The 21,470-nt window shown below is 33.5% G+C and overlaps 1 long non-coding RNA gene across 1 annotated transcript in view; it reads right to left on the bottom strand.

Moving 5' to 3' along the window:
* LOC115937636 (uncharacterized) overlaps positions 1-21,470 on the bottom strand; it is a 575,287-nt gene that overhangs the window by 121,197 nt on the left and 432,620 nt on the right. Inside the window, exon 4 of the long non-coding RNA XR_014145122.1 lies at positions 16,415-16,475. This is a non-coding gene — a long non-coding RNA (uncharacterized LOC115937636). The remainder of the gene's footprint in view (positions 1-16,414; positions 16,476-21,470) is intronic.

The following is a 21,470-nucleotide window of genomic DNA, read 5'->3' on the forward strand; positions in this document are numbered from 1 at the left end:
TAAGTGACTTGATGTTGTGAAGTGACCCATAAATTGGCAAGTAAAACCAAAAACCAGATATGTGGGTCTAGATACATTTTTTGAGAGAGCCAAATAAATGTTAACTGCATTTGAAGTAAAATTTTATATTTATTAATTTTTTAAATTTCTGAGCTGTCTTCTCAAACACTATAGGCATTATGATGTAATAACTCCATGAAAGAGGAGTAAATCAATTATAAAAGTGAATCAAAAGACATTAAGACATCACAAGTCAATATTCATCCTCGGCTGGAAAAGAACTGAATGGATGCAGAGCAGAGATGGATATATTGGGGCGGGGGAGGACTTTTCTTAGTCTTAGAAGAGAGGTTGTTCACATCTTTTAAGCAGTTTTTATATGAACATATCTTTTGAAAATAAGCCATGAATTTTCTCAATACCTCTGGAGTAAGTTTTCTCACCAAAATATATGTAATAGCCACAGTTGGACAGATAAAATTTTTGGTGAGATTAGACTATATTGAAACTCAGTGACATTCTGAGATTATTCTGGTGAGGTTGGTTTTGAAGTATCAAGAGGTCTTTAGAGAAGATGCTTAGAAAGATGATTGCATACGTCAGCCTTGAATTATAAGTAGTCTTCATCATAAGGAGAATGTTTATGTTAGTCATATTGATGTAGGAGATTATAGAGCTGCTAGTGGCCTTAGCAATGATTAATTTCACCATTTCATTCAGACTATCTATATTACATATGAGAAAAATAAAATCCAGGATTTCTAGTCAATTAACTCAATAGCTAAAGACATCCTTATTATGAAGCTAGACTTCTTTGATTGGCTCTCCAACCCTTGTTTCCTTTTTTTTAACTCTTGTTTCTTTATAGCACACTTTTTTCTAAGATTCAATGGGCTCATCATCAAAAACGGTTTACTATGTCAAAACTTTGCTCATGCAGATAGGCAAAATTGCATATGGAAAGTACCTGATATACAAAGATATATATATATACAAAAAATATATATGTGTATATATACAAAAATATATTTTTTGTATTTGTATTCTATTTTAATTATATATATATATCGAGAGAGAGAGAGGTCTTTTTTTCCCTCTTAAACTGATATCTACCATATTTTTTAGTTTAGAACTCAAAGATTTTTGAACTGTCTATTAAAAACCAGTGCTGTCAATTGTGTAAGACTGTTAAATCACAGACCTGTACCTCTGAAACAAATTAATACATTATATGTTAAAAAAAAGAAGATAGTAGGAAGGATAAAATGAAGGGGGGGAAATCGGAGGGGGAGACGAACCATGAGAGACTAGCACTCTGAGAAACAAACTGAGGGTTCTAGAGGGGAGGGGGATGGCGGGATGGGTTAGCCTGGTGATGGGTATTAAAGAGGGCACGTTCTGCATGGAGCACTGGGTGTTATACGCAGACAATGAATCATGGAACACTGCATCAAAAACTAATGATGTAATGTATGGTGATTAACATAACATAATAAAATTTTTAAAAAAATTAGTAAAAAACAAAGTACAATCTTACTAAAATATTTTGCTTTACTTATTTAATTGGTGTTGTTCAAATAAAAGAATTTTAACCGTACATGTATGTCCTTGTGTTCTACCATCAATAGATTTATTTTTGCTGTTTAGTTCAGTCCTTATTTATATGTGTTATTTCTCTGAATAAATATTTGAAGAAAAAGTGACAAACGTTCTTCTTAAAAGTTATATATACATATAATTATATATATGCATATATATATTTAAAACAAAAAAGCAAGTTTTGTGTGTGTGTGTTTTGCCTGTAAGTGGAGAAAATATTCTCCCTACCCAACTGCTCCTCCCCAGTACACATACACATCACACACACTTGCCTTTTGTATATATTGTCATATATATATTAACTAATATTAATATATAATACATAATTTATATTTGTGTATATATATATATCTTTTCATTCTCACACTGTTTTTACTCACTCAATGCCATTTTCTGGAATTGTTCTGAACCTTAGCAGATAATCATGAGCTCCTCAAAAGAAGAGTAACAAAAAAATAAAGTAAAGTAGAGCACAAAGTTCTTATGGTTGTATGTGTTTGGAAAGAACATGCTTAAAATTTTTATATCATTAAATGACTTAAAATATCTCTTAATAGCTCTTATCTGATCTATATATTTGTCTTTAATTTTGAGATATAGGATTTATTTCTATTCATTTCCAAGAAATATTTAAGTAATATTTTTCTTGTTTTTTTTTTTTTTTTTCCCTTGATGGTCACTTACCTGAATATAGATCTGCTTCCCAAGATCTACTAACATTTCTTGACAGTAGTCAAAAAAATCCCACTTAACTACTAACATAAAATGTAATTGTTAGCACATTCTAATCTGGGTCATTTAGGACAAAGGCAGTTTCTCAGTGTTAATTCAATTACAAATTTTCCAGCTCAGTTTTTATCCTGGTTACCAGTTGCATTAGAGATCTGTATTATTTGTTTTGCTTACCCCTTCATTTCTCTCTTAGAGGAACTTCTTTGCAAAGGGCTCTACCTCCTTCATGCTAAATGATCCCCCTTCTTGAAGACTCATTGCCCCCAGAGTGGATATTTGAATAGTTGAACTAAGAGATGGTAAGATCTAGGTTATAGTAATGAGTGAAGGACTGCGTGGAAGGTCAATAACGTTTGACTCACTATGTTTGGGAGGCTGCTCGAGTTTCTAACCTTCTTGAAAGGGTTATTCAACTATTCTTGTATTTCTATAAGAATTGTATTTTTTTAATTGTGGTAAAACATACATGACATAAAATTTACTATTTTAACCCTTTTTAATTTTACAGTTCAGTGGCATTAATTATACTCACATTGTTGTAAAACCATCACCACCATCATTCTTCAGAATTTATCTTCCCAAACTGAAACTCTGGACTCACTGAACAATAACTATACATACTCTTCTCCCCATAGCCCCTGACAACCACCATTCTATTTTCTGTCTCTATGAATTTGACTACTCTATGTACTTCATATAAGGGGAATCATGCAATATTTTTTTCTTTTTGTGTCAATATCTTCAACTTTCATCAATGCTGTAGCATGTATCAGAATTTCCTTCATTTTTAAGGCTGAATATTCCATTGTATGTTTAGATCAGATTTTGTTTATCCTTTTTTCCAACAATGGGCATTTGGGTTGTTTCCATCTTTTGGCTATTGTGATTAATGCTGTTATCAACATTGGTGTATGGATTTCTGTTTGAGTCCCTGTTTTTAATCCTTTGGAATATATACCAAAAGTGAAATTGCTAGATCAGATGGTAATTATATGTTTAATATTTTTGAGGAACGACCATATTGTTAAGACTTGTGTTATTTTACTGAAGTGTCCCTTCATCTATGATACCCAAGAGTTTATCTCTTTGAAACTAAGCAGTCCCCAAGTAAGAAATTAATGCAATGCTGGTATCAGAAATAAACCTATACATTCACTGTATGTGTGGAAATCAGAGATTCTGACTTCACATTAGCCTGATAATGACTCTCTCCTGCATATACAGCAGCATAGCTCTTCTTAAATGCAAATTGTCAGTTAGTCACTGTTTCTCTACAAAGGGAAGAAAGGGTGAGTTAGGAGGTTTTTTTGTAGTTGTCCAAACTACATTTGGACATTATTAGATGTTCATATTAGATATTAATGGAATAGATAGCATGCTGTCAATTAGGATGGAGAAATATTTGAAAAATAGACTTGGTGAGATTAGTTTCCTGGATATAGCATAGAATGCTGGTTTCAGGCACAGATTCTTGAGCTAGACTGCTTGAGTTCGATTCCTAATTTCATTATTCACTACCTGTGTGACCTTGAGCAAATTACTTAAATTTTTGGTGTCTCAGCCTTTTCATTTATAATATGAGAACAATAACAGTTTGTATTTCATTAATACTTTATGTGAATTAAATAAAAGGTAAAGTTCTTAGAACAAAGACTAGAACATAGGGAGAACTATATAAATATTTGTTAGTTAAATATATTTAGAAAAGGAAGACATCAGTATTACTTCTCAGTTTTATGGCAAGATGACTGAGTGATATCATTGATTATGATAAAAAACAATGAAAGATAAATATATAGAGAGGAAGCATGTTGAATTTTATGTTTGGATGTGAGGTAAATAGAAATTTTGAGTAAAAAAAATGGAATATACAAGTATGAAGCTCTGAGAAAGGAGATTAGAGCTGGAGTCCATATTTGGAGATTCATCAGCATATAAATTGCAAATTATAACCCAAAATGAATCCACAATGAGAAGAGGGCCTAGTAGTGAAATCCCAATAATTCCAAAATATGAAAACCACAAATAGTTTTAGTTTGACAAAAAGTTCACACACCTCTAAAACTTCAATGGTTTTTGGCACCAAAGATGTCCTAATCCTAAGTGGTTTTCCTCTAAATGACAATATATTTAGGACTCCTATTGACAAAACTGGCATTATACTAGAAGCTAGCATTAAATATGAATATGAGTTCAACATAATGTAGAGCAATGTGGGCAGTTCCCAAACCACATCAATGTCATAAAATAAACCCTTGAATTGTTGTGGCTACTGAGGTTTTGCACCAAATAATGATGTAAAATGGCTAGTCAACCATAAGGAAGAATTCCTTAGCAGATTTACAAGTGGAATATTGCAAAAGTGAGTTTTCAGGGACTGAACAAGAAGCAAATTATTTGCTTCTGGCAAATTGTCAACTACCATCCTTTGTTTATATTATATACTCAGACCTGCTGGAGTCATTCTATTACATTGAGGTGAAAAATAGCATTGGGGTCAGTTGTCTGCCTCCCAACTTGCAGGGCAGAATATATGAGTGGACTTGAAAATTAATTTCTGCCTAAGAGTTAACACCATTCTGTGAAAAAAAGAATTTGAGAAAAGTGAGCAGTTACAGAATTACAAAACCCCTTAGCAGAAAAGCCTTGGGTCATCAGATAGCAAAGACTGGCTGAAGCATAGGATAACATGGTAAGGAGGTACACAGACATTTTTATATGGCCCCTTGGATCTTGAGAAACTGAAGTTGTTTCAAAGAGTTGGTAAGGTTGTTCAAGAAAAACAAAGCTAACTTACAGTCAATAGTTCATCCATCTTGATTTCATTTAGTATGATACCATGTGCACTATTTAGAATAAGTAATAAGTGTTTTCTTCTCTAAAAAAAAAAAAAAAAAAAGATGGTTTTTGCAAGGGACCAAGTTCTTTTCTCACTGGGACCTTGCAAGGCCGGGAGTATACCCTGGTTTCTGTGCAGGTGGGTTAATTAAAGATGGTGTTTTCTTCTCTAAAAAAAATAGAATAAGTAATAAGTGTTACTTGCAAATTAAAATGAAAATCAATGTGTAACATCACAAATTATCTATGCCTAAAAGCAATATGATAATATTAATGAGGGTATATAGTATAATGGTAAGAGTAAAGGTTCTGGAGTCATTTGGATGAAGTTCCCATTTCCCAGTTTCTCAACTCAATCTGTGACTCCATTAAAACCCCTCGATCTCTCTCAACTTGTTTCCTCTATTGAATAGAGCCCAGCTCATAAAGATTTTGTGATGATTAAATGAAATAATGAACGAAAAGAAATCAGCACAATGCCTAGCTGTGGAAGTCAGATAATGGCCCCCAAAGATATCCGTGTCCTAATCTCTGGAACCTATGTTATCTTACTGGGAAAGACGAACTTGTAAATGGGTTAAGTCAAGGCTTTTGAAGAGACAGGTTATTCTGGAATTATCTGGATTATTCTGGATAATAATTATATTATCTTGATGGGTGCAATGTAATGACAAAGAGGCTGAGAAGAGGGATACAAAAGAATTAGGGTCAGGGAAAGAAGAATCAGGATTGAAGAAGAGTTTGAAGCAACCTCTAGAAGCTGGGAAAGGCAAGGATTCTTCCCTAGAATTTCTGGAAGGAACAAAGCTGTGCTGACCCATTTTAAACTTCTGACACCCAGAACTATAAAATAACAAATGTGTGTTGTTTTAAGCCACTAAGTTTGTGGTAATTTGTTATAGCAGCAGTAAGAAACTAATACATTAACACACAACAATTCCATAATAAATGTTAGCTGGTATTATTATTGAGAAAAGAAAAAAAAATATGGTCAGGGCTACAAAAGATGAGGAATATCATTTTTTAGGGGAAGGGATTATTTTTATTTTTAATTATATGAATATTATAAAATGAGACCTAGACATTGTAAAATATTTGAGAAATATAAAACAAGGAAAATATATGCAAGAAAAATTCAAACTATCTTTTCCATTCAGGATCCATGGCCTGCCATTTCAGAAACAAAGCTTTGTTAACAGATTCTTTATGTTGTTGTTATTGTTGTTATTGTTTTTTTAGAGAGACACAGAGAGAGAAAGAGAGAAAGGGGGGAGGGGCAGAGAGAGAGGGAGAAAGAATTCCAAGCAGGCTGAAAGCCCGGTGTGGAGCCCTTGGCTGGGCTTGATCTCAAGACCATGAGATCACAACCTGAACTGAAATCAAGAGTCAGACGCTAACCAACTAAGCCACCCAGGTGTCTCTTATTAACAGATTCTTGTGTACCCCTTAAAAAATGTTCTTATGTAAAAATACCTGCAACTGTTTTTTTTTTTTCCTGATTTATCCTTTTAAATTTTGTTGTATAGATTTGCCTGTTTATTTCTTGTTATTTTGTCCATTACTGCTACTTATATTTTGAACTTCTGTTACTAGCTTACACATTTGGAATTTCTAAGGCTTTTTGATAAATTGACCCTTTATCATTGTGATAAGACTTCTTAAAAACCTTTGCTAATATTCTTTATGCTGGAGTTAATCTTGTCTGAATTATAAGCCACTGACTTAGTTATGATTTGTGTTTACAAAACATATCTTTTTGCATATTGCTTTTAACCTTTCTATGCCTTTATATTTAGTGTGTACAGCATATGGTTTGGTCATTCTATGTGTAAGCATGATAGTAGTTTTTGTTTTTAATTAGACTATTTAGTCCTTTAAAATATAACATAATTATTGACATGGTTTTATGGCTACTATCTTACTATTTATTTTTTGTTTATCCATCATTTCATTTTTTTCCCTCCTTTCTTACCTTCTTTTGGGTTGAGTACATGTTAGTATTCCATTTTTATCTTGTCTATTGCTTTTTTCACTCTGCCCCTCCCTGCTTTTTGTGGTTTCTATATGAATTACAATATGTATCACAGTAGTCTTCTTGTTATTTTATGCATAATTTAAGGAACTTACATTGGTTTACTTCCATTTCCTTCTAGTCACTTATGCAATTGTTATACGTTTCATTCCCCCTCTCTCCCTCTCTTTCAGGACATGTTATTTTATACAATCAAGTATCTTTTGAAGGAATTCAAAAATTGATTTTTAAAAAAGACTTTTATACTTGCCACACATTTACCATACTCAGCCCTCTTCATTTGTTGGTATAGATGCTAATTTCTATCTGGTATCAATATTATTTAGCCTAACTAATCTGCTTCGACATTCACAAAGTGCAGGACTGCTAGAGGTAGATTCTCTGAGTTTTTGTTCATGAGAAAATATCTTTATGTTGTCTCTGGTTTTGAATGGTATTTGAAAGACACTTATTTCTGGACTTTAAATTCTATTTCAACATTTTTTTTCTTTGCCTTTAATGATTTATTTCATTTTTTTTAATGAAAAGTATGAGGCCATAATTATAGTTTCTCACATAGGTAGTGTGGTATCCCCTTCTGTCTGCTTTTTAAATGTTCTTTATATTTGGCTTTCAGTAGCTTGATTATGTTGTGTCTTTTTTTTTTTTTTTCTTTATCTTGCTTGGGGTTTGTTGTGATTCTTTAATCTACAGTTGATTTTCTTTTTAATTAAAAAAAATGCTAAGCCACTATTTATTTATTTACCCCATACATTCTCCTTTCCCTTCTGGGATTCTAATGATACATATATTAGACTGCTTGATACTGTCCCACAGGTCTCTGAGTGTTTTTTAATTTTTGCTTTAATTTGTTTTCTGTGTGCCTCAGTTTCAATGATTTCTGTTTTTCTATCTTCAAGATGATTGACAATATATTTTACAATATCCTATCTTCTATTAAGCTCTTCTTTTTCCTTATTTTTTAAAAAGTTTGGATATATTGTAGTTCTCAGTGCTAGAATTTTCACTCAGTTCTTTTTTTATAGTTATCATTTTTCTATTGAGATTTCCCTTCAATTCATTCATTACATTTAGATTTTTCTTTATACCTTCATTTATAATAGCAAAATAAACTATTGAAGAAGTTAATTCTGACATATCATCTCTGCTTCTAATCATTGTTTTTCTTGTTTGATTTTGAATCACATTTTCCTGTTTCTTCAGATATCTATTAAATATTTATTGTATATTCTGCATAATATATATTGTTGACAAACTGATTTTTGTGTTTCCTCAAAATATTGAGTTTTTGTTTTGTTTTGTTTTTCTGACAAGCAATTAATCTACTGATACATCACCTTGATTATCTCCAGTCTTCTTTTTCAGTTTGTTTCTTTTTTATTGTAGTTCTAGAGTAACCTTAATTTTAGGACTATAGAAGCCATTCTACAAAGGCTTTCCTAGACTGTGTCTTTTCTGAAATCTCAATGAAATGACTAGGGGGTTCACATGAAATTTTGTTTGTTATACCTGGTGTGTTCTCTAGCTGCTCAGTATTTTTTCTAAGCAAAACCTTATAGAATATACCTGAGGCATGTGCAGCTCAGTCTTCAGCAAAAGACGTAAAAGCACCCCTCTGCAAAGCCCTGGAGCTTTTTCTTTATGTACTCTGCAGGACCAATTCCAACCACCTCATCATTGTCAAACTCTTATCTTTGCTTCTTCAGCACTGTGAGGCCATGAAGCATGGTGGCATGCTTTACTTGGATTCTGTTTCTCTGTCTCACGATCAGGAAAGTTTCTCCAAGCAGAAAACAGACACAATTGTGATGTTCATCTCTTTTGTTTCTCAAAGTCCTGTGCTGTTTTTCAAATTCTAAACACTGTTGTTTCATCTGTTTTGCTTGGTCTTAGAGTGGTTGACAGTGGGAGAGGTATCCAATAAGCTGTCTGTCACAGACAGAAGTGGAAATTACATATATAATCAATTTCCTTATCCTCTTTAGAAATTGTTTTTTGGGCACCTGGGTGGCTCAGTCGTTGGGCGTCTGCCTTCGGCTCGGGTCATGATCCCAGAGTCCTGGGATCGAGCCCCGCATCGGGCTCTCTGCTCGGCCGGGAGCCTGCTTCTCCCTCTCCCACTCCCCCTGCTTGTGTTCCCTCTCTAGCTGTCTCTCTCTCTCTCTGTCAAATAAATAAAATAAAATCTTTAAAAAAATAAAAAAAATTGTTTTTCCTTTTTTGAAATGTTATATGAATTTGGGTTTTAAAAAAATCATTATATTTTCTATAAGAATGAGATGGAAAATGGGAAAATGAAAAAATTTTTAAATGTCCTTCACAATGGAACAAGCTTAGTTTCTTCAGTGCTCTAGCTTTTATTAATAATGATTAAATGTGAAATCAAAGAATAACAAGAACTATCAGTATTTCACATGCTTATGCTAATCCTGATACATTGACCATTGGCAATGCACCATTTGTTGGTTGTTTTTACATTTTTGAAACTGAGCTACAAATGTATTCTGTTTTCAACTATCTGCCAAGAGCATAAATAGTTGAGCTTTAAAATGACACCCAGCTACACCTCTATTTGTCTGAATAAATGTCTGTATGTGATATGTTTATAACTGTTGCAACACTTCTTTTCTTCACTCTGACGGTTCTGTAGAGATATAATATATCACTATATAGAATTCAAAACATGCTCAACACTTTGTGCTAAGGCACTTCTGCTTCAAAATGTTTACAATTTGATCCTGTCTGTACCCATTGAATTTACTATAACCAAAATTACACTTGCACTAAACTCTATGGCTGAATTAAAGGTAAACATGAAAATTTCAAAACACTTAAAAGGACTCAAACATAAATGTATTTGTATTATCTAAGCAAAATACAGTGACTAAAAGTCCTCAAAAAATGTTTATGTGAAAAAAATTAAAGTAAAATGCAATATAGATACAAATATATTATCCAGGGTATGGAAAATATAACCTTATAATTTTACAATAGATTGTTCTTTATAAAAACAATTTTTAAAATATATAAAAGCACATAAATAACAATAGTTAAAAATAAAAATGTCCATTAGTTTCCTTAGCTTAAGAAGATAAAAAATAATTAAGGTGGTCCTAGAAAAACTTCCCTAGAAGCACTTCTTTTAGTAGTGCTGACTTCACTTGTTTCTAAGATCTAGCTCAAGATCTTCCTATTTATGAGTGACTGAAGTTTAAACTAGTCTGAGAAAAATCTATCAAAAATTATACAAAAAACAAGTCATATTTCCTAGGGAAAAGTATTTTGTAATTCTTCCTTATTTCTCATGCTTATCATCATTTAATTACAAATAAAACCCCTCTTATTATCAAACACTTTGATTAATTAAAAATAAACAGTGGAATAAAACAGGAAGCCATGAACAACCAATATGCATGTAATAGATATTCATTTTGACATGAACCGTAAAAGTGCACATGTATGTTTTTTCTTCTGTTTATAGCTAAGTCTTTTTCTTTTGGCTACAATCTGCTGATCAGAGTTCTATGCAGTCTTCAAAACTAAAAACATCCATTGTGAATATCCTGTATGCCAGGATTTTTTTTTTTTTTAAATTTTAGGTGGAAGAAAAATTTAAATCAGAAAATCCTGAGTGCATATATTTACTAAACATTCACTATTTTTCAATCTTTTTTACATAATGTAATAGTAATACTTTTAGCAACTAAATTTTAAGTTTTTCTAAATATTAAACCAAAGTTTAAAAGAAACAAAGCCATATTTCTTTTATATATATATATACTTAGTCTATATAATATTCAGAAAAGTACAAAACTACCGTAACAAGAACATCTTAGACAAATATGTAATCACACTCATTTGAGTCTTGGTAAACATATGACCCAAGTAAATGGAGCAGAAATACACTTTCTTGCCAGATACTAGCCTCCTAGCCATAAATATTGAGATGCCTACAGATATAAGTTGTCCTGTTTTGCTGTAGGAATGAAGGGTGTTGATTAAATTGGAGAGGCACTTATGTAGCGCTCATAGAAGAGAGTTTTACTCATGCATGTTTAATGTCATTTATTTTGTTAATTCTAAGCTTTATAAAGACAGGGATCTTAACTGTCTTATTCACAACTATTATCTCCCTTCTATGGCACTGTGTCTTGTAACTAGTAGAGAATCAATATACATTTAATGAAGAAAAACCATGATCAAGCCATTTTTAGAACATACATGCATATACCAGAATGTAGATAGCATACAAAAATACTCAACATCACAGGAAATCAAATGACCATCTTAAGAACTATCCAACTAACATATAGACAAAATTTATAAAATGATAACAATAATTATTGAAATAGCAATGACAGGATAGGCACACTTATAATATTATCAGAAGAAATATAAATTCATACATTTTTCAGGACACAATTTTATAATATGTATTCAAAAGCCTCAAAAACATTAATATATCCTAAATCCTTCAGAGATGTATATAAAGATTTATGTATAAGATATTTATACAGATATATTCATGTCAGTAAAAAAATGTAAATTGGCTAAATATTTACTAGAAGACTGATTAAATAAATAATGTGACATCTATATGTTGGAATATTATGCAGGCATTTAAATAATGTATTCATACACTAATGATGTGGAAATACTCAATGAAAATTAAAAACTAAACTGTATACTTAGAAAATCACACTTATTATAAAACATGCACACACAAAAGAAAAACAATAAATGGAAAGAATTTATCTATTTTGGGAGTGATAAGGTCTTTGAAGTTTTTATTTCTTCTTTATTCTTCCTTTTGATTTTTTTTTTTCCTATCATGAACATGCTTTTTACAAATCAGGACAAAAATTTCCTTAAAAGCTTTTTCATTTTAATTTCTGTATCAGTTTTTTGTTCTTTGAAAATATCATCAGAAAACTGATTTTGATTGTTACATTTAGTGAGTGGAGAGAGGGTGTAAAGTTTTGTGAATATTAAAATACTAGCCTGACATGACTTGCCTAAATTTAAGGGTGTCACATTTGATAAAATGTTAGCAGTAAAAGGAACATTAGAGATGCCCTAATTAAACCTCCATCTTCAGCAGTAAGTGGCCATGCACTATTTCCACATGAACCTTTCCATGAAAATGTGTTTCAAATTTGGCACGTACTTGTGCTTGTTTGGGAAAGCATGTAGAAAATAATACAACTAATGGGCCAAGATTCTCTACTCTAATAAGCATTTACATTTTAAAATGTGTCAGCAAGCTGAATATTTATTAGACATGAAAACCTTACAAATTGACTATTCATGACAGTTTGACAATAGTTTCCATGTGGAAAGTAAATTATAAAAAAGTTAAATTACAGAAAAATAAAATAAAATAGCATTTTTCCACTGGGTTATTAAAGTTTTATTTGCTTCATTATGTTTTCCTTTTTGTTATTTACTATTAATTTGCTTTTTTCCTAGGTTCACAGCTAACCTGTATTTATAGCCTTTGCATTTAGATTGAGAACATATGACTGAAAAATGAAATGTAGGCTTCCAGGCCCACCTATAAACATTCTGTAACAATTCTTCATATTGTAGGTCATCTTTAAAGATTATGGGGTCACTAGATGCAAGGATGCTAAATCCCTAAATCACTTTTTGTAAAAGATTTTATTTATTTATTTGAGAGAGAGAGAGAGTCCTCCTCTGGGAGGAGCAGAGGGAGAGGGACAAGCAGCTTCTACACTGAGCATGGAGCCCGATGCAGGGCTCGATCTCATGAGACCATGACCTGAGCCAAAATCAAGAGTTGGTCACTTAACCAACTGAGCCACCCAGGTGCCCCCTTAAATCCTTTGTATGAGAACTTTTCAGGAAAATTATGCAATTATGAACATCCACACTGACTATGCATGAGTGAGAATAGCACAAAAGTTTTGCAATTACTTATTGTAGCAGCTAGCATTAATTACACAGACTAATAAAAAAAAACCTAGCACCTCAAAATCTGATGCTGAAGTGACAAAAACTATAATATGTGACATTAGCTAAGTTGTTGGGCAGCAGATATTAAGAATATGGATAAAGCAGGTTGGTAAATTGGCGACTGCAATGAAGACAAATTTAAAACTGTCACCTGTGGGAGCTTGGAATACAGTCCAATGCTTATTGAACGTTTAGTTCTAGAGATGCTTGGAATATACATGTTAGTAATACATATTATTGTTATTGATATTTTCAGCAAAAGTATTGTAAGAAAGAGGTGAGCTCAGAAAATAATTGGCAGATTTAAAGTAGAAATGAAACGGAATAAAGAAGTGCAGAAAAATAAGTAAGAGATAGTGTAATATAGGAAAGACTGAACAACCAAGGCCCAGTGAGAGTTCTCAGATGCACAGTGACTCAGATTTGTGCCAAAGATCAAATAAAGGGAATGCTCTACCCACTCAAGCTTTCCAGCCTCAAAATTATCTGAGTTGAAGTTGAATAGAGAGACATGACAACAAGGTAGCAAAGAAATGAAACATATTTGAGAACAAAGTCTGATAGTTTTAGCTCCTTGTGCCTGAAATTGATTAGAAGCAAATAGTTTGCCAAGTTTTTAAAAGAATTATACTGCCAAATAGCCACAAGTCCATATTAAGAAGGCTTTGACTCTGTAATTCTTTTTTTTTTTTTTTTTAAGATTTTATTTATTTATTTGAGAGAGAGAGTGAGAGAGCACAAGCAGGGGGAGCAGCAGAGGGAGAGGGAGAAGCAGGCTCCCACTGAGCACGTGGGGCTCGATCCCAGGACCCTGGGATCATGAACAAAGTTGAAAGCAGACGCTTAACTGACTGAGCCACCCATGAGCCCCTTTGACTCTGTAATTCTTTTTTTTTTTTTTTTTTAAGATTTTATTTATTCATCTGACAGAGAGAGACACAGCAAGAGAGGGAACGCAAGCAGGGAGAGTGGGAGAGGGAGAAGCAGGCTTCCCGCCGAGCAGGGAGCTCAACACAGGGCTCAATCCCAGGACCCCAGGATCATGACCTGAGCCGAAGGCAGGCGCTTAACTGACTGAGCCACTCAGGCGCCCCTTGACTCTGTAATTCTTAAAAAAACTTTTGGACACCCATATGCTCTGTAAACTGAATAGCCAAGAGAGACCTATTCTTCAATACCCTCTTTACAGATGGCCAAGGAGAATAAAAGGTAAACTTCACTGAATTTGGTTTTCTTAACAAAGGAGTTCTTCCCAGTGAAGATAATCAGGCTGAATAGAGAATCTTTCTTTTTTCTCTGGGAAGTAGGACTTTACAATATCTGCCTAGTTGGATTCCATAAATACCATGAATTAAAAATTTCTATGTGCCTTCTATTCTCCTATTTTCCAAACAGGAGTTACTGAGATTACCTTGTCTGTCTGTAAGTATGTGTATTTGGACTATCAGGGGACATAAACATGATTTTTTAAGAATTTTCAGATTTCAAAGCCATGGATATGGTTGTATATATAGATCTGATAAAGACAACTGTCATCATCCAAAGATCCCAGAACATAAGCCAGATGACTGGATGAGACTGGAGGTTATTCATTTGTGGAAGTTGAGAATATGGGAGATAGTGTGAAAGGATTATTTGGTGACCTGAGGATTAGTCTGTAAAGAAGATATTGATATATACTTATTAAACCATTTCCATTTCCTCCTGGAGGAAATTTTAACCCATTGTAACCCCATTTTAACTAGTTTGAGATCATGTGACTAACTTTTGTCTCCAAAACCTCCTGCCTGATCCTCCACCCTTACTTCTCTAAGATGAATATGGAAGATAGTAGGAGCCTGTTGTCATTGCTTGTAGGAAAACCACTCAGGAAGGGATGAACAACAGATACACTTCACTTGCATTTAGTCACTAAGACTTCTGGATTTTTGGTGGTGTCGTCGATACAGGTGGTGTTGTTGATACAGGATTTTTGGTGGTGTTATTGATACATGTTTTAGCATGAATGACCCTGACTGTAGAGTAACTAACTTTTTAGCAAAAATAATTCCATTTTATAACCAAAAATTAAAATATCATTTTAAAGGAAAGAATACATAGCATATTTTAGATATACAAAGAGGTTGAAATTGGTCTTTTTTTCCCCCAAAGACATAGCATTTATAATTTTTCAAAGTCTGTCATTTAAAAAGAAAGAAAGTAACTCCTACTACTTTTTAAGTGAAGATGTCAGGAGAGCTATTCCATTTAGCAAACACTGATTTTCACTGGGGCCTATTTTTACCCACGATTCAAGGAACACAAAATTTGTGGATTTTGGAGATGTGATTATAGGTGACTGTCTAGAAATAATTGGTGATAACTTCTGAAGAAGCTGTCATAGGTACATATGATGTCTATAAGTTAATAACAGCTTCTATTGCTCATATTGTTTTCCACAAAGACGGCTGTTCCATTCTATTTGACCTTAATTGGTATAATTGATAGCAGTTAGAGCTTGGTGTACCATTTTAATCATGTAGGTACAGCTTTCCTGACAGAAGACAACAAAGTAGTTGCTGTGTGTTATCTAGTGTTAGAGACAGAAAGGTAAAATAAATAAATGTTTGTTATTTAACCTGAGACCTGGGTACTTGTAGATCATTACTGGTAATTTACTAATGGTTTCAAAGAGTTTTATGCTAATCTCTAAACAATTAAAGAAAGCTACTTGCTGTGTAATTTAACATAAAGGAAAAGAGAAAATTATCTGGATATAGGTTAGAGACATAAATGATCCAAGAAGAGCAGCAGGTTTGAAAATGTTCTAAACATTAGTGCAACCCCTAGTAAACAAAACTTTTATGACAGACAAGGTGCTGAGCTCTTATTATTTGAATACGTGATATTTAGTTCGAAGTAAAAACTGAAAATGATCTTAGTTATAAATGTGATTGCAGATCTTCCTTGATTTACAATGGGTTATATCCTGATAAACACATTGTAATTTGAAAATATTATAAATAAAAAATGCATTTAATACATCTAGCCTACTGAACACCATAGGTTAGCCTAGCCTACCTTAAATGTGCTCAGAATACTTATATTAGCCTCCAGTTGGGCAAAGTCATCTAACACAAAGCTTGTTTTATAATAAAGTATTGAATACCTCATGTCATTTATTAAATACTGTACTGAAAGTGAAAGACAAAATGGGTGTATGGATACAGAATAGTTGGAAATGTATTGGTTGCTTACCCTCAAGTTCTCACGACCACTGGCCAGCATCATTGGAGAGTGTAACACCACATAGTGCTCACTGGGAAAAGATCAAGATTCAAAATTCAAAGTATGGTTTCTACTGAATGTGTATTACTTTCATACCATTGTAAAGTCAAAAAACCATTAAGTTGAACCATTGTAAGTCAGGAAACATCTGTGCTTCAATTCTCAGTGATTTGAATGGGTTGCTTAGTATATGTATATGGGGGAGGGGTTGGATGCTGAAAAGAAAAGAGATATTGCTAATTTAATATTAATATTGTTTAATTATTTTGAGATCATGAGCTGGTTGTTCCCCCCCAAAAAAGTATTGTGCCTTTCACCTTTATCACCATTCTTTGGTATGTTTCTTTTTTCTTAAATAATAGGAAGGCAAAATTCATTTCAACTATAAAAACTCTAGGAACTCAAGGTTTTTACTCTCTCTGGTAATTGAACAATGTTTATTCTATCTTCCCCTTAAGGAACTGGATTCTGCAGCATTTTCTATTCGTTTTTTTTGGTTTGTTTTTGTTTTGTTTTAATTTGGGAAACAGTTTTACCGTCTAAACCAAACTTTTAACAATGGGCCACTTTCCATTAGGATATATTGCAGTTCAGTATATGAGAAGGTCAGCAGTCCATGCGCAATATATTTTTTAAAGATTTTATTTATTTATTTGACAGAGAGAGAGAGGTCACAAGTAGGCAGACAGGCAGGCAGAGGGAGAAGCAGGCTCCCCACTGAGCAGGGAGCTGGATCCCAAGACGCTGGGATCACGAACTGAGCCGAAAGCAGACGCTCAACCGACTGAGCCACCTAGGCATCCCTCCATGCCCCAATATGGTTCTCTCTCATGGTTCTTCTTTAATTCTTCTAGTCTAACCCCTGGTAATGACATCTCCTACCAGGTAGTATTAACTCAACCAGGGTAGACAGAGACCATGACAAATGTTGGGGGACCTAGGAGTGTGCCTGCCATTCGGCAATAAAGAAATTAAAAAAAAAATGTTATGCTGCCCACTATATCTAAGACTTTCCTGGAAGTTCTTTTACTTAGCTAATCATTAGCTAGTCAAATCACTACAACAGTTGATAGTTTCCTTCAGCCTCCAATCCCCTCCCTCCCGTAGCTTATGTCTAATTCCAATCTCATGTAGCTTTATTTGTACCTTCTTACCTTTTTTTTCTTTATCTCAAGGGGAAAAAATATTCAGTCATTAAAGCTGCCTTTTCTTCCTAAATCTTAGTTATTATCACTTTCCCATTCTAGAACTTTGCTTCCAAATTTATTCTCTTTCTGTCTAGGACCACATGCCTCTTCAACTGCACTCATTCTCCTCTGCCTACAAATACAGGGCTTGACTATTCTGAAAAACCAAAAGAAACAAAAAGTACTTCATTTTATCCTAACATATGTCTTTCCAGACAATCTGTTTTTCTGCTTTCTGTAATGGATCAAAACCTCTGCAATGGATAATTAGCAACCATGGCCACCATATTATTTCTACCACTTTCTTGCTTAACCATATACTGACTTCTAAGCCAATCACTGTAATGAAATTGCCTGCTCAAAGTTTCCAGGGATTTCCTAATTATAAAATCTCATGGTTATTTCTGTATTCTCATTTTTTAAGGCCTCCTACTACATTTGATTTTTTTTTTAAATCTTCACCTAGTTACTGAAATCTACTCCTTCATTCCATACTTCTGCCCTATCTTTTTTATTACCTTTCTCTTAACTTTTTTTTTTTTTTCCTATATCCCCTTTGCTAACTGGCTGCTCTTTCCTCCTTTTCACTTTGATCTCAGAAAACACTGTGTTTTGGTCTCTTGCTATTACACTTGTCATTTTACATTCTTGCTCCCAAGAGTTCATGGATTATTTTGGCTTTAAGTAAGCATACTCCAAAACATGTATCATTACTCTTGTTCTCTCATCAGAACTCTACAGACATGTTCCCAATTTTTTTTAATTAATTAATGTATTCGAGAGAGAGAGAAAGAGAGAGCACATTAGTGGTGGGGGGGCAGAGGGAGAGAAACTCAAGTAGATGCCATGATGAGCATGGAGCTTGACCCAGGGCTCACGCTCACGACCCTGAGATCATGATCTGAGCTGAAATCAAGAGTTGGACACTTGCGGCACCTGGGTGGCTCGGTCATTAAGCGTCTGTCTTCAGCTCAGGTCATGATCCCAGGGTCCTAGGATCGAGCCCTACATCAGGCTCCCTGCTTGGCGGGAAGCCTCCTTCTCCCTCTCCCACTCCCCCTGCTTGTGTTCCCTCTCTCTCTGTGTGTGTCTCTCTCTGTCAAATAAATAAATAAAATCTTAAAAAAAAAAAAAAAGTTGGACACTTAACTGGTTGAGCCACATAGGCACCCCAACATGTTCCCAATATCTAATTGAATTGTCCATTCTATAGATTGCATAACTTTTCCTTGACACCTGATTAATCATTACTCAGTCTCAAAAGTATTTTAATTCATCCCTATCTTTACCATATTGGGCAAGATGACAAATTCTCAACTGTTCGCTTAAAATGTTTCTGTTGGATTAGGGATAGCTGACAAACTGGCCCAGTGCAGGACTGAATGCAAGAGACCTAAAAACCTTCCCCATCCCCCTAAAGCATAGATATAAATATCTTTAAGTATAACAGTGGCTCCAGGAGGACACTGATGATCTGAATGCACTACTCTTTTTAAGGCAATGGGAAGTATTTAATTAAGTTTCATTATGGCTGAGACAGTGTTATTCATGGTTCTACCACAGGCCCTCTTCTTTCCTCTCTCAACACTCCTTGGTTAATCTTGTCCATTCCTACATCCACATGTAGATTCTTTCATTCAACAAATATGTATTGAGTCCAAGTACTACTGTAATTACTAGTGATAAAAAGTAAACAAACTATAGTAAATATAGGTGATGAAATGCATAGGAAGGGAGGCAAATCTTATTTTCTATAAGAAATATCTATGTTGCGGGAGCAGCTAGGGCAAAAACTCTAAAATGGATAAAAGCTTGGTATATTCTAAGGCAGAGAGAAACCTGGAATAGTTTCTAGTGACAGAAAATACTAACCGTGTGAGATGATGTTGGAGATCTAGACAGGTGTCAGATCATGGAGGTTTACATAGACCTCTATGTGAAAAACAAGGGTAGTTTCACTTCCAAATATTTCTAGCTTTATGTCAGAATTACGCCCTGGCTCCTATTTGCAGCTGCTTTAAGCTATCTCATTTGGTTACTATTCAGATGAACTCAAACTATAGGAAACTGAACTCATCATCTTAACCCGAAACATGCTACTTTCCTTCTTCCTGTCTTAGAACATGGAACCCTGAAACACTTTGCTGCCTCAGCCACACACCTGTGAGTCTCCCATCATTTACTCCTGCTTCTTTCTCACCTATCCCTCTCAACACTAATTAACCATTAGTGCTATTAATGATACTTCCTAGATATCTTTGTCTAGGTCTCACTCTCATTCCTACTGTAACACCTTAGTCACTTTCTAGCCAAGTCACCACATTGCTATTCACCACACCTTTTAAAACACAGTATGTTCCTATAATAACAATTTTGTTTAAAATCTGTTAGGAACTCACTACCCATGCTTTTATGCTGCTTATCTCTCTATTCCTTAACTTCAAATATCTATTCATCCTCAACATATTATAGTTCCCTGAAAAATAATTTTCAAAAATTTACTAAAATAATACATATATATTTCATTACTGTACATCAATCTTTTGTTCTGATCTTAGTATTCTTTTACAACTCAATTTCTAAAATCATAAAGATATATTTGATAACTTTTATTTTGCACCATTTCATAAATGTAAAAGTCAAGGATTAAATACTTTTTGGTAAGAAGGAAGATGAAGACAAATTGAAATCGTTGATTTCCATTTTCTTTGGAAAAGAAAATATTTCCCAAGTGAAGAAAAGAAAGGTTAAATCTACAGGGAAAACTTGACAGAAGATATAACACCATTATATTAATAGAAAAGATATCCACAGGGAGGCAAAGTAATACTCTATTTTCCACCTTTGATAAGGTGATCTGGGCTTTTAAATACCTTGCAAAAACTCTGCATTAACAATGTGTAAGAATGATGACATTAGCTTGTGAATATTTAACAATTGTGATGATTATGTCCTCGAGAGTTTATTCTTATAAAAAATGGGAGGCAGGGATATATGTACCTCAATCTCTGAAGCACAGTAATATTATAATTTTCCATTTGATATAAAAATATATATATTTTACATATACATATAAACTTTCATTGAAAGGAACTTTCAAAAATAAATTTTATTTAGAATTTTACTTCAGGGAACAATTCTGGAATCAAGTTAATTAATTGCAGAATGGTTAAGAACCATAATCTGAGGGTAAACTCTTCCCAAATCCCTACCTGACTAATAATGCTACATATGTGTGGAAGACCAAAGATATTTCCATAGAAAATCACTCAAAAACCAGGAGAAAGGTCTATTCTTAAAAGACAGAATTGATTCTGATGAGATTTGTAAGTTTGTTACACCTTTGACTATGTTCACCAACTTAGGAGATTTATGAAAATTGAATTCAACTTTGAGAAAAGAAAAATAAGGAGATGGGATCACTCATCTATTTAGACCGACTATCCTGTCATATTAATACAAACATGTTACTAATACAGAAAAATGAAACAGAATAGAGAGGGAGGTCATGTGAATATAAGAACTTGATACATGTAGTACCAAAATTAAATAGAGAATCATAGATTTTAAAGCAAATGATGTTGGAAAACAATGGTTTACCATATGGAGAAAAAGTATAAAAGTAAAGATAGATAAATGATGTAAGTAATGGAGAGATAGATATATGGATACAGAAATACATTCATACAACTAATAGAATATAGGGCAGTATATTTATAGTTATGGTTTGAATTAAAAAAAAAAAAGGTTTACAAAGCCGAAAGGAGTAAAAAACAAACATTAAAGAGAAAACCAGATAGGCTTAAGTATATAAAAAAACAATGATTTTTATTCAATAA

Source organism: Leptonychotes weddellii, chromosome 5 (genome assembly GCF_054177405.1).
Source record: "Leptonychotes weddellii isolate Sample4059 chromosome 5, ASM5417740v2, whole genome shotgun sequence".
In the NCBI taxonomy this organism is placed as follows: Eukaryota; Metazoa; Chordata; class Mammalia; order Carnivora; family Phocidae; genus Leptonychotes; species Leptonychotes weddellii.